The sequence below is a fragment of the Anomalospiza imberbis genome, chromosome 8, assembly GCF_031753505.1.
Source record: "Anomalospiza imberbis isolate Cuckoo-Finch-1a 21T00152 chromosome 8, ASM3175350v1, whole genome shotgun sequence".
Taxonomy (NCBI): domain Eukaryota; kingdom Metazoa; phylum Chordata; class Aves; order Passeriformes; family Viduidae; genus Anomalospiza; species Anomalospiza imberbis.
In genome coordinates, this window is record NC_089688.1 from 21,159,600 (window position 1) to 21,174,147 (window position 14,548).

Sequence of the window (14,548 nt, forward strand, 5' to 3'; positions counted from 1 at the left end):
ATGGCCCTGTTGCTCTGATTCTGGCAGCTGATAGCACAGCCAGCAGGGAGAGAGGAGGGAGCAGACAGGTCCCACCAGGCTGTGTCAGACAGCCCTGTGTTGTGGGGAGTGCAGGAGCTCTGGATTTGGACTGCAATATTCTGGGGCAGGGACATAGCTGAATGTGTTTGCTACCTCTGAAAAGCCTGTTTCAAAAACTAATGGAATCAAGTGTCAAGATCCCATTGCAAGACAAAATATTTACTCCACTTACATTTTATACACAATTCCTACAAATATTTTTATGGCTGTTGTAATTAAAGATAAATATAATAAATAATTTCCTTGAAATTAGGAGAATTTTTTTATCAGAATTACATCTCCTTCCGATGTATGTGCAATAAAATTAATTAATATTGACTGTAAAATTGGTCTTGAAAATAAAGTTTAAAAACAAACAACTAATGCAGGACAATTTATGTTTTTGTATTTGATAGAGAGAGAGTGCAGTAAAACAGGTGCCCATCTGAATAGTTAATGAGACCAATAAGAAGGAAAGAACAGCTCCACAGAATCCTGCCAAATAAAAATAACACAGAACTCTAATGCTGTGCAAGATCACTGTGAAAAAAAATTTGCTGTGCTTTCTATAGGAATTGAACTGAGCAACTACAGCTTGAACTTCAGTTATGTGGGCAACCAGTCCTCAAACAGCACTAACAGACAGTGCAGAAAGGGTGGGTGGTTTGTAGGTTGTCTTGGAGTGGGGCAGTGACTTTTTATGGATTTATCACACATATGACTCTGTCTTTTTGGTTAAGAGAATAGAATTGAGGAAGAAAAACAACATATAAGGACAGACTGAACATGAAGAAATTTTGGGTTATTCTTATCTTTATCGTGCATTTTCTGTGGGACTCAAGGCACAGATAAACTTCAGCAGCTCTGCTGTGACTGCCCAGGTGTAACCTTGCACAGTAACAAATACAAAGTGGTCTGAGATAGTGAGAAACATTTTAAGGAGAGAAACTCAGCGATCTTCTTTCCACCCACATTAACTATACTCCTGTGTAAGCTAATTTGTGGAAAATTACAGTTACCAAGTGCTGGATAAATTTGTCCCAGATTTATGGATTTAAAGTCACATCTTATCATTAAAACAAATTTATACAAGTCCTTGAAATTAACTTTATCTTTAAATTTTATCAGTGGCACACTTAAAAACAAAGTGGTTCTGTAAATTCATTAGGCTGTACTGGTATGAGTACTTCTATGTATGATAATCTGTTGTTTATGTAAATAGAAAAGAGATTTCATGGCTTATTTTTACTCTGTCCTTTAAAGCAGAGATAAAAGTAATCATTTTAGGGGTTCCGAATTTACTCACTGAAGCCCAAGGACATCCTGTGAAGTGCTATCATTGCCCTTCTTGAAAATGGGAAAACCTATAGAATATTCTGGTGTCTTCTCAATAAATTTTCTGACCAAACATGCTAGGGATTCAGTAATGCAAAAAGAAAAGAACATGTCTGCAATTATTCTGTAATGAATTCATCATGGGCATTATAAGCTAAAATCTCACTTTTCAGTGTGAACCAATTGTACCGGCTCTGAAAGACCACACACACCCTGCAAGCTGATGTTTAAGCACACTGCAAACAGTATTTTTGGTCTATATCTTGTTTCCATCTGAAATAGTCCAGCTAAAGGAGAAGTGGCATGATACCTCAAGTCCTTCTTACATGCATACAACAGTGAATTACTTGAAGACTGAGCTAGATTCCTTCAAGCCTTTGTAAGCAGAGATCTTGTGTTGCTCTCAGAGCACCCATTGTGGACTCCTTTGCAGGAAAGTTGAACAGTAATGCCATGCGAAAACCCCACAGACCCATGGGGTAATGTCCTATTAAACTAAATGACATTACAAACATGATTAATACCCACCCCACATAAAGCCATCAGGATACTGGGCATTTGGGAAAATCAGAAGTTAGTCAATCCTGCTGAACTTTCAAGTTCTTATTTTTAATTATGGCAAGATAGTAAAATATTTTGGGAGTCTCTGAATTATTTCACGAGGATCATCTATCTATGAAATATGCTATAATTAGATGTTCATGTCTAATTGCAGAAGAGAAGATGTGTTAAACCTATGGATGGGCAGACTCTGGAAGGGGTGCCTTAACTTATATCCCTTCACCTTTTGATGCAAGGCTACCTGGATTTTCTAATCCATCAGGAAACGTCACTGCATTGTTGCTCATCCTTTGCAAGCTCCAAAGGATAAATCCAAGGAATTAATGTGAAATTTTGCCTTAATGATATTTCTGCCAGCCTGAGCAGATCCAAGAAATTGAAAGATTTCATGTGTTCCAAGCTCAAGCAGGCAGGAATATACACTTCCTCTAGATGCTCAGTTATAAAGCTTTTGCTTTATATTCAGTTGTACATGCAGAGTTGCCCAAATGCTACTTCCCAGTGTCTATCAAAATTGAAAAAATGCCTCACAGGTTTGATTTCCTCAGTGAGTTAATTAGCATTTGGAGACTAACAGACATTTAGCAGTGGAACACAGTATTGGGATAAAAAACAGCTATTTCTTTTGGCACAGAGGCAAGGAATGACAGAACCTGAGTACATAAGAATGGTAAGTAGTATTTCAACCACTACTAATAGAACTGGGTAAAAGATAGACAACAGAAGAGTTTCAGAACCAGTGGGATGTGTAGCACTCACTCTCAATGTCAACAGATTCATGTGCCATAATTAAAAAGTGATAAACCAAGGTCTATGAAGCTTTCTGTTGAGAACATTTCACATTCAGTGGTGCATTTGGGGAATAAATTCAGAGCAAGCCATGCATGGAAGTCTTCAGGGCATGCAGAATGATTTACAGTAGAGCTGTCCTCACGACAGTCTCTGCACATGGACAAAAATGGTGCTAAGCCCAACTTCCTCAGTTGTCTTTAGATGCAATTAGTAAGTAATCCTCAAATGTCTAGTCCTGTTTTACAAACCTAGTTACTATGAAGACAGGTTTTAGCTCAGGAAAATATTTTGCTACTTTCACTCCCAATTGCCATCATTTGTAACTTAATAAGCAAATTACATGTAGTGGAAAAAAAAATCTCCCTCTATACTGAAGGATGTTCAAATTTATGTTCTCAAATCACTGTTATCCATCTGGAAAACAATTAAAATCGGATCCGCCCATCAGACATATTTAATAACACCTGTTTGTGCAGACATTTCAGATCTTAAGAAGTTTAGGCAAGAGTTTGCTCATACACATTAACACACGCCTTTCCCATTGGTTAATTTTCCTGGAGGCTTGAGAGTCTGAAAAAACTTCAACTGAAGTCAAACAAAAATTTTTCATTACCTCCACTGGAAAATTAATCAGGTACTTGGTCTGCAAATAACATGGATCTAGACATAATCAGTCATATTTTTCTTCAAATTGCTATTTACCATGTCCTGTGACTGACTTTCAAATCACTTGAGAAACAATATTTGGAAAGGCTGTGATATAATAAGGCAGACTATTGACATTTTTCTGGAATGTTATTGAGCTCATCGGTTTTCAATTAAGAGTATGATCTACACCAGCTCAGTAAATACAGTGAGTCACGTACCTTAGGAGATTATTTGAGTAGAAAGGGTCCTCAACACCAAAATGGAGAAATGTTTGCATGTCGGCAGAAAGTACATTTTAAACTCGCATTACTGTTCATCTTCAAATAAAGCATCTAAGCACAGGAAGGTGTGAAGCAGGACCTGAAACCTTCTAGCTAACATCTGAGAAAAGGCATGTGGAAAGATATTGCAGGGATACTTGTGGTCTGGGACTGAATTGCATACTCCCTTTCTTTCCTTGAAGCTTTGCCTAGCTGGATAAAGCAAAGAAGCATGGGGAAAGCACAAAATGAAGATGATTAAGTATTGAGCCAAGATATATATATATATGTCTGTATGTGTGTGTGTATGTCTGTGTTTATTTATATATATATATATATATACACACACACATATGAGCAGTAGTTTAGAAAGAAGAAAAAAATATCTGAAATTTTAGGTGGAATAACTGTATTTTGGTGGGTTTTTTTTTTTATTGAAGCATTTTGTGCACTTCTCTGGCAGACATCTCACAACAGTAAGTCTTGGAAAAAGGCTGACAGAAAGATGATGCTGTGGGGATTTCAGTCTTACTGATTTATAATTTTCGTTATGCTGCTTGGTTAGTGGATCATGTGTTATTTTTTCCAAATGACAAGCTGCAGAAGCAGGTGATATTTTTCTCAGAGTTTCAATATTGAAGTGGAATGCATAACAGTTTAATATTTTTTGTTGTTAATGATTTAATTGACAGTAAAAAAACATAAATAAATCCCTACAAACAACAAACTATGGATTGTATGCAATTGATCCCATTTGGTAAGCTCCAGTTTGGAGATGGATGCATATTACACTGCAGCTAAATAATTGGTCAGGGAGAGGGTTGCACTAGATAAGAGGCCCATCTTCCCATAGGCTTTTCTCAGATGTTAGCTACAAGGTTTCAGGTCCTGCTTCACACCTGATTACAGAAATTATTTCCCTTGATAAAAATAAAATTGTAAGAAAAATCATCCTTTATTCTAATGGTTCGTTTTCCAAAGCATCCAACTCACATGCAACAGGTATATCAGGGTCGAAGAAAAGGAGAGGAAGGAACTGGAGATTGGTAACCAATACACAAAGGTAAGAAGAAGCCTTCTTGCCATTTATGCAAAGATTAAATATAGCTCAATAATCTTAATTCTGTAGGGTCTCAAACAGTGATAATAGATGAATGGCTTCTTTTCAAACTCTTTAAATTTTAACTCTGAACTTCCAGAGGCATTATCAGTATTAAATACTAGTTTTACTAGCAAACTAAACCAGCAAGGTAGCACTTTACTTCTTTCACCTGGCTATAGACTCAGGCTCAGCTCTCTCAGTGGTAGGATTTCAGGAGCAATATTTGCATGTGGGCAGAAAGTACATTTTAAACTCACATTGCTGCTCATCTTCAAATAAAGCACCTAAGCACAGGAATCAGCCTTCAATCCTCCACTTAGACAAAATTCCCCAAAGTGCATCACATAGAAGTTTTTAAGTCTTTGGAAAGTCAGTTTTAAAAACATACACCTTAAACAGATCTCAAATGTGAAAAAAGAAACACATATGTATTGTTAAATACAGGACTGTTGGAAGTTTTATAGACAAAATAACTTACTGATGAAGAGAGCCCCAAAACAATCCCATGAATAGCTAAAATCTCCGAGTCAGTGTAGGGCAGGATTTTACAAACCTTCATTCAGTCATTTATTCCCTATCCTCCAGCTGTGATAATTCTGCAAAGGATTGAATTCACATGGTACTGAATAGTTCTCTGTCCTATAGAAATGTCTGTGGGTTATCTGAAGCAATACAATTACAGTCGTTGCAATGAGGAAATAACTTTGTGGTTCTTTATACACAAATGAACTTTAACTGTAAAACATTCATTGCATTTTTTGTTGTCATTGGAGAAAAGAAAATCAACTTTTACAAATGCTTGTTATAAACTGAGACCCAACTGCTGCAGGTTTTAGTTTCATTTTCCCTAATTTAAAAAATCTGAGATGAATCCCCACAGACTTGACCAACAAGGGGTAAAAGTTGCATAATCAGTCATATGTCCTTTGCTTTAGTTTTATTGCAGAAATCCATCCTGATTTTTTTTAAACATATATGACAGTCTGAAGTCTATTCAAGCATTTCTTTATTTTTCTTGCTTATGTTTTTCTCAGGGGTCTGAAATTGCCCTGGCAATCCCTCGTGCTGGCTATTCAAAGAAGCAGGAGACATTCTAGCTGTTGTGTTGATACCCCACCTGCAGTAAAGTGGTAGTCACTCAGAAGCAGGTGATTAAGAATTGGTCAAAAAGTAGAATTCAGGAAATAAATACTAGTGGTCCTTTTTTTTAATGTCAAACCATTGCAAATCATTGGAGGCAAGTTGGCTTAGCAACAGGTTTCAGAGACTAGCTCTTTAAGAATAGCAAAAATATTTAGCAGTAAACAATAAAAGCTATTCAGAAATTTCAGGAGATTAAATCATTAGCTGAATAGCAATTGCCAACAAATAAAGATTTACATTGTACCTGTAATCAGGTCAGATTTTCGGGGACAGCCAAAATAAGAGTGCAAGCCAAAAAAAAAAAAAAAAAAAAAGAGATTATTCAAAATATGCACATCCATAGCAATTGCTATGGATGGTTGTTGCTCCCTCAGATAGTGGAGATAGAGGAGCAACTATTTACGTTTCATTTGCTAGCTCTGAATGTGCTGGTGAAGTTAAAGACAAACCAAGACAGAAACATTGAATATAAATTCTTTGTTGTGACCCATAAAAAACAACCCATTGCTCTTTGATATTTTCTGTAGTGGCATAATTCAGATCACTCTTCATAGGCTGAGGCATCAAACAGAGAAAATGCTATGATGACTTCTTGTGAAAGGCAATCATTTCTTTCCACTGAAGTAGAAAAACTAGAGTTTTCTGGAACATTTTATTTAAATTTGCCTTAAAAACAAGGTTGTTTTTTATTGCAAAATAACTTGCATATAATTGTTTTATGTAGTATATGCTCATGTTTGTTAGCCCTACACATCCAAAAAGCTGTGATTCAGAGCTCATAAGGATAAACTGTCTGCTTTTGATTAACACTGTTCTTTATAAATAAATATTTCAAATCCAGGCAGTTATCTTCACCAAAGGACTTATCACGTCTTTGTGCCTGCCCTTGCCCTGACAATAAAGGTCATCATAGAGACAAAGGAATAAGGACTAGAAGATATCCCAAAATCCAGTACTCCTCCTTTTTCTGTAATCCAGGAGAGTAGGATGTCCAAAGTCCTACTCAAAGTCTGTTCTCTTAATTAAAGAGTAATACATAAGTGCTGACAATTTTTGGTTTATTAGACAGATCACTTTTATGTGAAATGTTAGTAAGAGAGGAGTTTCCAGCTGTAAAGGACACCAACAGAGCTGGGACTGTCACTAAAGCCTCAGAAAATCTCAAGCCAGTGCTCTGTGACCCTACAGTGCTCCTTATGCTGGTTTGTCAGTGGGAAGCAAAATCTACTGAAAATCAAACCTTCAGACTCCTCTTTTGCTCTGCTTACACCTCAACAAAAGCAGAGGCAATCAGACAAGGAAATTGTGGTGTTCTGGAATGGGATTGTCTATCCACTTTCTTACTGCAGTAGCCCCATTTTGAAAGTTCTCTTGGAAATAGGTGAAATAGATTGATACTTTTCAAAGTGTCACTTTATAGGGCTCTCATTACATTTCTGCCAGTTTTCTTCCAGGCATTTAGAAACTGAGAGATTGTTGCTAACATCATTTTTTCCCCCAGCAAATCTGACTGAATTTGCCAGGCACCAAAGGAAGCAGCATGTTACCAGCTCTCAGGTCATGCTATACACACATTTGTATCTGTAATACTTGCTAGATCTTAAGGGCAAAACTCTGTTCTCCTGTCTGCAATGCAGTGTTTTAGCTGCAGTGCAGATCATTTATATCTGTGCTCCCTGTCCAAGTCTCAGAGAGGTCAGCTGTGATTTTGTGAACATCCCTCTGCAATTTCTTTCCACATTTTAGCGTCTCTTTCACAATCAGTGTGATTAGAGGGGGTGTGTGGCCTTTCTGTCTGTGCTGGCTTGTTGCTGACCCGATGGCTCTGCTCCTGCTCTTTCCTCTGACTCCTTAATGCACACTCATTGCTGACCCTCCAGACACTCTCCCAGCCTAAGTAGCTGCAAGGGTGACCTGTGGTCTCTGACTTCACTTCTTCAGTATGTCGTGGATATCAAATAATTCATGTTTTATTCTCCAATATGCCTTTGGTTTCCACTTTATAACTAAACCATATGAGGCCAGAAATGAGCTTCTCTCCTGACAGCTGGGACAGTGCTGCCCAGGGTTCCTTCATTTTTTACTTGTCATGTTGAGGAGTGCAGGGACAGCAGGAGCCTGGATGGAAATCTTTAGGATAGCAGTGAAACCTTACCTCCTTGTAGTATGGTGCTTTCAGGTAAACTTTACCTGAGAAAACTGATCTTTTTTGTGTGTTTTCTAACTTTGATTTCGTCCCTTCCTTCTGTAAGAAAATCAAAGTGTAAACCTATGTCTAAAATGGTAGAAGACAGGTTTTCCTTAATCAGTTGTTTTTCCCCAAATGTAAACAGACACAGTAAGGCAGGGATGCTGTTTTTCCCTCTGCTCACTTTCTTAACGTTTTTCCAAAAGGCCACTCTGATGAGGAGACCCTCTCTGCACGTGGACCTGCAGAAGCCCTGTTTATTACTTGGTTTGATGCTTGACTTGACCATTGATGCACATAATTGAAAAGCAGTGTCTAAAGTGCAAAAGGAATCCATTAATAAAATCGTGCCTTTTCAGGACACATTTGTACAACTCATATATAGACATATATAAATATATGTACACAGGCACATTAGACATAGATAAATATATGTACACAGGCACAAAGAGTGAGAATCCTTTTGCAATCCATTCCAATCACTGCTGTTCAATACAAGAAGCACAACTCTCCCCCTCCAGGCAGTTTTGGTATGTGCCTATAAAAGATAGACACAATACTTTATTTAAAGTGCAATAGTGGGGAATCAGAGTCAGAGACATTTCTTCCATGAGCAGGCTGGACCAGAGCTAAATGCTGCATTGCACCAACTAAAAGACAGTGCCTTCCTTCTGCCTGAATTTACCCTGTGCTTCACCACTTCAGACAAGGAAAGAGTCTGCAAACATCTAGGATTATAGCCATCACTTATTCTTGTGTTCTAGTGCTGCATGCACAGCACAGTTTCATCACCTTTAAAGACTGGTGATCCAAAAAATGGGAAAACTGCACCCATATATCAACTAACTTTTAAAAGACTTATTTTTATCCTTGACATCAGCATTGCTTTAATAAAACTTAACAAATGTCAGGTGTTTTCTGATATATCATGCTCTCTGAGGTGAACTCTGAGATCAAATACTTTGCTAAAAATCTCATTGGCAGCACTAAGTTTTTATTGAATTCTTCTCTAAAGATCAACTAATAATTTTTTTTTTGTGAATACTTAGATATGGGGGATGTTTCAATCATTGGAAATTGATCACTGAAGCTATATATTATTGTTTCTTTTTCATGCCTGGTTAAAAATGCAACTAATATGGGAATTAATTGCTGTTCTTGCAATTTTTCAAGTTTTCCACAGCACTCAGTCATAAGTGCTAGGAAATCAGTTCCTGTAAATGCTAATTTCAACAGAGTATGACTGCATGAGAACATAATCATAACATATAAAATAGTGGGAACCCAGACACAAAGCTCATTGTGAAATTACTTCAGCTAATATTACAGAAAGCTTTCTAAAACATGTAGAAAAATCTGGAATCAAAAACTTGAGCCCATATTTTGCACATGGTGCAGTAAGAAGAGCAATCTATTTAATGAAAAATCCCAGAAAATATATCACAAAGAGACCTTTTATTAGTGTCAACAAAGAGAAGAAAATTGTGTTGAATTCCACCAAATTGTTCAAAACAAAACCAAAAGAACATGAGCTGAGAGCACCCTCTTCTGATCATTATTTTGTTCTTCAAGTTCTAGGTAAAATACCTTCTGCATATGTTGTAAAATTCCACTGACCTGCTATTTATCAGAATCACAAATTCATCATCTGTGGGAGATGAACATAATACATTTGTTTCAGCTACCAACTGATATTTTTACTTTAGTTGTTGTTTTGTGGTTTTTTTTATTGTGCACATTTGAAGCCCGTTCTTCCCGTAACTCTTCTCCCTTGTGTTCCAGTTTGATTTCCATAAGGCCACCCAGTGCCAGGGGTGCCAGGGATAGGCTGATTTTTGTCAAATTCATGCCACCGAGAGAGATTTCAATTCAGGTAAAAAAAAAGAAGTCTGATTCTAAAAGAGTGTGTTTACAAAGATTTATAAAGATGAAAGAAGGAGCAGAGGATGGGTGGAAAGTAAGAGTAAGACAATGTTAGGAATATAGATATTTTTCTATAACTGTACCAGCATTGTTTTCATGGTATTCTCACAGGACCAAGCTGAAGAAGTAAATTCTAAATCCCACTGTACTGTGGAGGGAAAAAAAGGAAAGAGAGCGGTGCCTCTGACCTTGTACCTCACTTTCAGTCTCTGAGGACTGGAGAAGTAACTCATGAATATTAGAGCTAATGAAGCTTGATTTTCCCCAGATTTTTGGTTCAGTGTTGATTGACTCTCACGTCTGGAAGATGTAAATTGTGACTGAAGCTTGTTCTGCATTTGAGACATTTTGATGTGCCCTCTTCGGTGTGTATTCTCTGGGACTTAAAAATACTACAGCTCTTGCTGTAGTGTTTTTCTCAGTGGATGCCTCTCAGATATCTCTCTGACCTGGACATCTATTTATATAAACCTTGTAGGAAAGTCCTGTCTCTGAGATTTCTGTTCCTTTATCATATTTCATAAAAATAAAACAGTGGATTCAAAAAATCAGATAGCATGGACTAGTGGGCAGATATATATTGAAACATCTACCTTCTAATTAATTCTCTGAAGATTTTCACTAGAGAGCCCTTGATAGGCAGAGGTGTGGAGAGTGGTTCCCCTTGGTGTAGGGAGTGAATGAAATCAGAAGTGAAGCCCAAAGAGGCAAAGGGAGGGATCAGCCATGCCAGGAGTTTCCCGCAGTGCAGATGAGGCATTTCGGGGTGAGTGATCCCATCTCGGCAGGAGAGGCTGGTGGACCAGCACGCACTCCCAGCATCACACAGATTGGAAACCAATAGAAATTAAATTGGAAGATACAGGCACAATCCTATTATGTGATAAGGAAACTGGGGTGGATAAGAGACTGCACAGAGATAAGAGGGTCATGAAAACTAACGGAGCAATTTGGATCTGAGAAAGTGGATGCACTATTAACCAGATGCACTCAGCCTCACTGCAGTGCCAGATGAGGCTTGTCCTTGTCAAAATACAATATATTGGCCTCTTCAGCTTCTCCACATTTAAGGTTCTGGCATAAACCACTTTAGACAAATATAGATTGATGGCTGAAGTATACACAGGAATGACACAGCACCAGGATGATGCTAAAATATCATTAAAATTGATGATTTTGGCTTGTTTGTCTGTCATCTTTAGTACAGCATGGCAGTGCATCTGGAGACCTGACATTATCACAGAACAATGTAGAGCCTTCTGGGACGGGAAATGCTAGAGCTGGAAGAAAGGCATGTGCAGACATGCAAAACATCCAGGAACAGCTTTTGATCCTGCTGGTAAAGAGCTGTGCTGTAATTCCAGGTGTCTGACAAGAACGAAATCCAGCTCAGGCTATTGTGTGCACCTGCTCACAGAAACAGTAACCTGCAGCTGGGCTGTGGAAACAAGGGGCCAGGCACTGTCCAAGTCTCCTTGAAAGGGAATGTGTGGCAACCCAAGGTAAATGCAACTTTGACTTATTGGCCCAGAAGTGGTAATTTAGAAGCTGGGAATTTAGGTTATTAGAATAGAATTGAAGGAACTGGCTCTTCCTTTTGGCTTTTTACAGGCCTTAAAGATGACAGAATATTCAGTTGGAGCTGCATAGTAGGAATGATCAACCAAAAAAATATTTACCATTACCCTGCAGCTGGAATGTGCTGGTAAGGGCAGTAACAGGATGAGGAATTTGCATTTTTGAGTCCAGCCATTTGTAACACCTGAAATAAGAACAGTAGCATATGTAAGAATATCTGGGTTTGAAATGGTGCATGGTCAGCCATGTAGCTGGCATCTCTAAGGAGTCTTGTATGGAATTTATGGAAGTCTCCAGAGCTATCAGTTCTTATTATTAGGCTTTACAAAATGTGGACTAGCACTACATGAAAAGGTTGTTCAGTAGAATTAAAATTATCCTGGGGCATAGGAAGCCTCAGACTTCAAAGTTTCTAGTTATTTGCACATCACATTTTAGTTTTTTTTTTCTTTTAATGAAAAAAAATTACAAGGCTCTCAGAATCTTTCATTATGAAAGAACCTCAAAAAGTAATGATACTTGAGCCCAACACCTATACAAAGATGATAAAGGGGAAAGATAAAACAATGCTCAATATCTTATCTTCCTGATAAAGAAGCAGAGAGCAAGGTTTGATTTATATTTGCCTGGTTAAAAAATTTCTTCAGACTTAATCTGCTATATTATTATTTTGAGGTCAACGCTGTCAGTTCTATTTTCCCAAATGCACTTAAGGGTTATCAAGTTAAGCAAGGATTGGATTGGATCCCTGCAGCCAACTCATACATTGAGCATAGGGTGGAAGCTTTTCCTATAGATCTTTTCTTCACAAGCATGGAAAATACCACCAAAAAAACCAAAAAAAAAAAAACCCAACCAAAAAAACCTCCCACAAAAATGACAGTTGTATTCATTAGATATCCAACATATACTGCTGTGAATGGAAAGCACTTTGATTAGGACTGACTTAGCAACATGCACAGCGCGGTCCGGCACAGGAGTCTAATGGATCAGCATTCAAACGCATACAATGAACAGATGGTTCCTGTAGAGGAGATTAATGCAGCATTTTTGGTCACCTTGTACTGGCACTCTTTCAAAGCAGGTGCTCGATAAACCAAGACTGGAAGTGGACCAAAATGAACTGGCTTCTAAAAAACCTGGGACAGAAAAGGAGGAGACAATCCCTTCTTCTCTCTTTTCCAAGAATATATGAGTGCATGCAATGCCAGCTTTGCCCATGGTGGCCAATCTCACATGTTTGGTACTGTTTCTGAGATGCAACATCAATAACTTTAACATGAGGACCAGGGGTACTGACAAGCTGAGCATGTCAATAAGTAATTCAGGTTTCAACTCCATCTTATACTCTCATGTTAATTATTTTCTAATTTTGTCAGCTTGTTCTTAGTCCAAAGTGGCCAAGCCCCAACTAGAACCAGAACTGCTATTCTGAATCCATTCCTGATCTGATTTTAAAGCAGAAAGATTAAATTCCTCGCCTTTAGGAGAAATCAAAAAAACCTGGCATCAAACCCTTTCACTGTCTAGGTTCCAAAACTACCTGCTACAGCAAGGAACACAACAGTAGTGGAGATATTTGTGTGCTTTTACAGATGAAGTTATCCAGTGGTTAAATCTGGATTAAACTTCAGAGCAGAATTTCAAAATTAATCGGGGTCATGGTTTGTGCACACATGTGATGGTGCTAAAATCTTCTGGGGTTTCTTGTCTTCTGCAGTTTTGTCTGTGTTTGATCTGGAATAGGAAAATAGGGTCCATTCCAATTTGGAAAGAAACCCAGAACCCAAATTATATGAGTAAACTCACATCATGAGACTGAAATGCCCCCGAATACCCCCTTATCCTTTCTGAGGATGGAAAGTTTGACAGTCAGATAGGACCAGGGAAGAAAGATTTCTCCAGATGGAAAATGATGAAAAGCTGAATTTGGCAATATTATTAAAGTGGCCCCCTGGATTTAATTATAAAGTTATAGAACAAGTGATGGCAAATCCATTACAGAGTTTGAAATTATGTCCAGTTTAGCTGCTTTAAGCACTGTTAAGCACCCACTACTCTACAAGAAGAACTCACTCCAGTTTTCAACTCTCAGGTTGAGATGGCTTGTTCTTGCAGTGATTTATTAATCCACCCAGAAGACTCTCACAGCTCATCTTCCCACCTTTGCAACCAGCCCTCTTTCAAGGGAAATTTTCTTGACTGAAACTGACTTTTAAAATAATCTTGATCTTTGTGAAACTGTTAGCAGTATGCCAGTGAACTACCTGAGAACATCTATTTAGGATTCACAAATCTTTACAGGGAAACTGTTAATAGAGCCACTATTCTGCCTGCCTTGAAATATTGGTGCTTTGATTTGAAACATTATAACCTGCAGGAGAAAACCTTGACAGAAGGATAGAAAATTCAAGCTTTAAACACATGGTATTGCAGTCATGAAGTTACTTTGTGGACTGGCAGAAAATGTGTGATTTCAGTGGCTAAAATGGTGGAAACAACAATCAGGGCTTGAGAAGCCTGAACTTCAATGTGAGAGATAGTCCACCTGGCAACGCTGTCCTGCCTGACTTTAATTAATCTGTCACTACAAACATGACCTAGTTACCACAGTACAAATGTCAGCTTGTAATAGCTTTTCCCTAGAGTCCTCCTTAACTAGCGTTTGCCATTTACATTTGCTCGCTCAGTGATGAAGAGCAGTTAATGAGCTCCATCTACTGCTGCACGGAGTGAATTGTTCCAGCAGCTCCAGCTCCCCAGCATCTCCCCAGGCTGCACTGGGAGAGGCGTTCCGGGCACTCTGCTGCACCTCGCCACTGCCGAGGGCTCTTAGCAGAACATTCACCTCTTTGTACTTCTTGTTCTGCTTTTCTGTCATCAGCTTTACTGTACCTGGGTTTTCTTTATCTATAATCTTTAAGGTAATTTCAGTTTGAATTACAGGGTGACAATGTG